Below are 6,421 nucleotides of genomic sequence, written 5' to 3' on the forward strand. Positions count from 1 at the left end.
TTTGCTTAATATCCACAATGAGTCATTCATCCTTTATTAATAGGAGATTTTAGAGAAAGGATGATAATTCATAATAGAAAAAGTAGAAGGTGAATATGAAGGAGAAATGTAGGCATTTTGTTTCTCCACATCTCAATCACAATTATGGATAATGATTGTGGATATTAGATATCGTGCTCAAGAGTGATTAAACTCATTTATAGAAAAGATAACCCCACATGCAAGTGACTACATGGAGAATGCTTATTGATAGACAAAATGTAATAGCATCCAGCAGGAAATTCTATCTATATGTTTACTTCTTGTTTAGAATTTGTTAAATTCTGGTGTTCTATAGTCAATTCTTATGAAGGTATACAAGGATGGTAAGAAACTAACATATTGATATTATGTTATAATAATAGCTTAGTTTTTGCTGTGTTATATGAGGCTACAATTGAGTTTTGCCTTTATTTCCCATGCTTTAGTCTCCCAGAATATAATTTGAAGGAAGAGTCCCCTGGAAATATGCTACTTTTATTTGTTTATTTATTTATTTATTTATTTTGGGTTTGTTCATGGGCCTGAACTCTGAGCCTGGGCGCTGCCCCTCAGCTCTTCAGTTCAAGGCTAGCACTCTACCACTTGAGCCACAAAATATGCTACTCTTACAGATATGGGGAAACAATCATCTCTTAGGAACACACAATGGGATAAAAATCTTCCTCCAGAAATAGTTTTTTTAATGCTTGCTTCTGGTTCAATTTTTTAAGCTGAAGTAAATCACATGACCTATCTTGACATTCCAGATTAGAGGGAAATCTCACTTACAGGAAGCTGATGTAGGCCATACAGTTATTTGCAAAGATATGTAACACTTGAGAAAAAGAGAAAAAAGAAGAGTATCATAATACAATCAACAATACTTTCCAACACATGTCTCTGCAGGAACAAAGCTATTATGTAACTTTGTTTATAAAAGTATTAGAATTTCAAGTCATGTTTTCATGCCTTGGATGTTACAGGAATTAGAAAATATTGTGATACTGACTTCATAAAATTTCAAAGAAAACTGGAGCAATCTTTTCCATACTAGGAGAAGAACTTTATACTTTGTAATGTAGGATCTTTTCTTTTTATATGAATATATTTTGTTAACTACATGTGACTATCCACAAGAATAAATTTCTACATTTATCTGCGTCTTGTGCAGAGAGCATAGTCAATTAGATAAAAATGGGAGTTAATCAGTAGCACTTTTTAAAATGCGAAATAAATGGAGAGTAAGCTAATGCACATATTTTTCGACTATCGCCTACCACCTCCTCCTCCTTCCTTCCTAGAAAACACTCTCAACCAAAAAAAAAAAGGCTTAAGTATTTGGCTCTTGACCTTGCAAGTGGAAACAGAATGATATGGATGTGAGAGCTGACTGTTTATGCTGTTTTACATAATAATGCTACATGCAACAGTTCTATGAGTCCTGCAGGTCTCAACTGTACTTTCTTAGTTATGTGACATGAATGTCAGCCTTACTGCACTTAGTATTGTTTTCTACTTCCTTTTCAACACCTGGCCAAAATTGTGATACCGTGTAATGGAATGAAAATATAATACCATCTTAAGAAAGTCATTTAGGACTCTGGAAATATGGCTTCATGGTTCAGTGATTGCCTAGCATGCATGGAACCCTGAATTCAATTCCTCAGTACCACATAAATAGAAAAAGAAACACTGGAAGTGGAGCTGTGGCTCAAGTGGTAGTTTGCTAGCCTTGAGTGGGGAAAAAAGCCTTGAATTCAAACCCCAGGACTGGCAGAAAAAGGTCATTTAATTAGTAAATGCAAAATAAAAAACCCATACTTGGAATATATAATTGCTCCATCCATACTGATACCTGACAAGAGTCCCTAATTCATGTGCTTACCTATATTAGGATACTGTGTTGAAAAAAAGTATTGTTCATTAGGTCATGGCAATTAATGCCAGGAATGTGCTTAGATAATAAGTGATGATTAATCCTAGAAATCCAGTGATTCCAGGTTCTTGAGTGGTCACTTCTAATTACAATGAAAAGGTTAATCGCAGTGAGATTTAGAAATCTTTTTAGTCAAGCATAGCACCAAAAACACAGAAGGTAGTTAATAGTTATGACAAAAGAGAAGGAATAATTCCAGATGGAAGGAATAAATGATAGTAAGTAAGGTATCCAGAAACTGTTCCATAGAACCATTTTTGGATATTGAAGAATTAGTCTTATTTATCGAGGCTTATTCCTCATTGCAGTTAGCATTCAAAATCTCTTACGCTAGTTCTTAACCTCTGCGTACCAAGTTGTATCTCCTTCTATGCTGATCTTTCATACCCGATCACTTTTGCTTTCTAAAAATCTGTCTTTCTCTATTTGTCTATGAACATTTTCTGATATAAAGTCCACCTGTCTAGTAGGCAGAGGATGATAATGTAAGGGTCCCATAGCGAATAAGTCATTAAGTTAACACCGAAAAAGAGGACATAATTATTGCTATTTCAATTATTCTGAATAGATGCAATGTCATTATTTCATTCGAATTTCCATGATTTGTCTACATAGTGTCATTAAGTGCACACAAATGCAAATATGAGCTGGGTGCCAGTGACTCATGTCTGTAATCCTCGCAAATCAGGAGGCTGAGACCAGAGGATTGAGGTTCAAAGTCCCCCTGGGAAGGAAAGTCCATGAGAATCTTATCTTCAATTAAGTAAGCACCAGAAAACTGGAAGCAGTGAGGTACATAAAGTGATAGAGCAATCATCTTGAGCTGAAGATTTGAGGGATCATGCCCAGAACCAGAGTTCAAGCCCCAAGACCAAAAATTAAAAAAAGAAAGTATGACTTTGCCTATCCCCAAGACAAACTATGATGTCAATAGTAATCTTCCCAAGCGGAAAAAAAATAATTTAGTGCACCTACTTTTGCTGAATTAAAGCTATGGCTTCTTTTCTGGACATATTCTCTTTCAAAAATTGTCAAATATTAGCTTTATAATAAATTTCTACTAATATTTCTCAGTTCAAAGCAGAACTCTTGATACAATTGGTGTCTCTTGTCTTAGTTTTTATCTCATTTCACAGCCAACCCAGGATGGAGAGCCTGTCAAACTCATACTTGTAATTAAAAAGAAAAACCATAAGTGGAGTTGTGGCTCAAGCAGTAGAGTACTAGCTGTGGGGGCAGGTGGACAGAGAAGTCAACTCTACCGGGACAGGGTCCAGAGCCTGGTTTTAAGCCCCAGAACCAGCAGAAACTAAACAATCAAACAAAAACAAAAAAGCCAACAGATATATCTTTGTGACCCTTCTTAAAGCAGCACTGGTCTGAGAAGAATCTCCTTTTGCTAATTATATTCACTGGATCCTGCTTTTTTGGAATTCTTGTTGCTATGGAGAATCCAGGGCCAGACTATAGGAATTAATAACTGATTCCGGCCACAAGAGAATCATTTCAGGATTGAAATATCCCCACAAAAGGTACTTTAATGCCTCCCTGATTTTGTTTCTCTGCAGTAGAACACTTTGAAAACAAAGTTATTTCCTTTTTGTCGATGTTGGCCTTCAAATTACATAAAGTTTCCTTTTGTAATACTCTTAACTAGAAGTTTACAAACAAGTTTTATATGAGTAATGAACACACTCGAAAAAGTCAGGAACAGTTTCCTTTAAGCCTTCGATTCTTTTCTTCTACAGTAAAAATGAGAGCACAAATTACCTTGAACTTTGTCATCCTCTATGTTCAATTCCTCTCCTTGATCAGTTTCCACTTCTAGTAACAGTTCCTTCCAATAAGAATTTATGGTGCTGCTCTTTTAAAAGTGTTAATATACAATAATGTTTTCTTGCTTCACTGAATAGCACAAGGATATCTTGGACATGAGATAACATGTGTTTCAGAGACAACATAGTAAAGAGAAAATATGAAATTTAAATGGCTTATAAAAACATTAACCAGTAGTACATTGAGTTCAAATTTTGTAAGTGCTCCGTAAATTAAGACCAATTTTTTTATTATTTTATTTTATTTGTGAACATATTGTACAGAGGGGTTACAATTACATGGGCAGGATAATGCATACATTTCTTACCAAGCATTGCAGCCTCCTCCTTTGTTTACCCTTCACATCCCTTCCCATCCTTCCCCCTCCCCCAATTAAGGCCAATTTTAAGTAGGAAGAAGATTCTCAGAAATTGTGTGTGTGTATGTGTGTGTGTGTATGTGTGTGAGAGAGAGAGAGAGAGTGTGTGTGTTGTGAATTATTTCCCAAGTGTACATGAGTTAACAGTAGGGGAACAAGAGGAATAAAAAAAAAGAGAAGTACTGTCTTTAAATATAAAGGTTGAATACACTATAGAAGACTCTATAAATTGGACAACATTGAAACAGTAAAGCCAAGGCCAGTATGTTCATCTATGGGAGTGATATAGGGAAAGCATTACTAAGTGGAACATGAAGGATGAAGCTACCTCTTTCATCTCCTGGCTCTAAATCAGGGTTGCTAATCACACAAATTGGTAAAAAGTAGAAAGCAAGAATAATTCTGGTTCCAAAGCCAGTCAGATAGAAGAGCATAGACTTCACTGGAAAAAAGGCCATATTGAGAAAGCAGGGATTATACTAGCAATGAGTTGGTAGGAAAGATCACGTTTCCTTTCTTTTCCTTTCCTTTCCTTTCCTTTTCTTTCACTTCCTTTCCTTTCCTTTCCTTTTCTTTCACTTCCTTTCCTTTCCTTTTCTTTCCTTTCCTTTCCTTTCCTTTCCTTTCCTTTCCTTTCCTTCCTTTCCTTTCTTTTCCTTTTCTTCTCTTTCCTTTCCTTTCTTTTTGTTGATTCTGGGGCCTGAAGTCTGGGATTAGATGTTGTCCCTCAGCTCTGCAGCTCAAGGCCAAAGTCCTACCATTTGAGCCACAGTGTCACTTCCAGGTTTCTTGTGATTAATTGGAGATAACAGTCTCCTTGAGCTGGGCACCAGTGGCTCACACATTTAATCCTAGCTACTTAGGAGGCTGAGAAGTGAGGATCACGGTCCAAAGCCTGTCAGAGCAGGAAAGTCTGTGAAACTCTTATCTCCAATAAACCACTTAGAAAACCGGAAGTTTCACTGAGGCTCAAGTGGTAGAGTGATGCCTCAAGCTGAAGAGCTGAGGGGCAGTGCCCATGCCCAGAGTTCAAGCCCCACGACTGACCAAGGGAAACAAAAACAAAAACAAAAATATAAAACAAAAAAATCAAAAATCAAAAACAAGTCTCAAGGACTTTTCTATCCAAAATGGCTGTGGAATCCAATTCTCAAAACTCAGTTTTTTGCGTAGATAGGATTACAAGCATGAGCCACTGACACTCGGTTTAAGATCTCATTTGAACAGTGTACCCTCATGATATGTAATCTGTATGAACATCTTTATTTGTAGGAATTCTGGGGTTTAAAATCAGGGGCTACAACTTACACTTCACACTCACAGTTTAAAAATTGATACTCCTGGAAAAAATTAAACCTAACTACGTAAAGGGGGATGGGAAATGCAGTGTGCAGGCAGCGTTCGCAGAACAGTCTTTGAGACACTACCTATAATTAACCAGTGCAAAGCTGCTTTGGAAGAATGGCTCAAGTGATGGAATACTATTCATGAGCAAGATTGCTTAATGAGATCTTGAGGATTTTGCTTACGTAATACAAACCGACACACACACACACAGAGGGACCTTATATGTGCAAACACACATACACAAATGATACAACTCAGAATGTGTAGAAATGTTAGAAAACAGTAGAAAATATGTCCTGAGTAAGACTGGAATCAATTGATAATTTTTAATACTAGAAATTTCTCATGTGAACTGTCCTCCAAATGTTTGAGAATATTGCATAGGTAGGGAGCAGAGATAGTCAGAAAATCGAGTAATGGTTATTAAAGTATCAGAACCATAGAGGAATCAATCAGAGACCGCAGCATATTCATATGCTGTGTCCAATGTTAGAACATCTTTGAAAATAATACATACAGCCTGAACAGTCATTCTTGTGGATAAGCTCATAGGAGAAGTTCAGAATTGCTACTGTGTATCTAGATTAAATAACAAAAACAATCTATGGCAGGGCAATGTAACACAAGCCTGGAATTCTAGCAGTCAGTCTGAGACAGGAGATTACGGATTGGAATTACATAGTGATACCTTCCCTGGAAAAGGTAGTATAATTTTGTCTCAATAAAATAAACCAAACCAAAAGAAAGGGATACAGAGTTGGAAGTTTGGGTTAATTTTGTCATTATGTTTTGGGAAGTCAAGGTTCCTAATGAAATACAACTCATATGTAATCCTCATTTGTGTTTTTTTTTTTTTTATTTTCATTGTGAACATACTGTACAGAGGGATTACAATTACATGGGCAAGATAATGAGTACATTTC

This window comes from Dipodomys spectabilis, unplaced genomic scaffold (assembly GCF_019054845.1).
Source record: "Dipodomys spectabilis isolate Male_0828 unplaced genomic scaffold, ASM1905484v1 ptg000164l, whole genome shotgun sequence".
NCBI lineage: Eukaryota > Metazoa > Chordata > Mammalia > Rodentia > Heteromyidae > Dipodomys > Dipodomys spectabilis.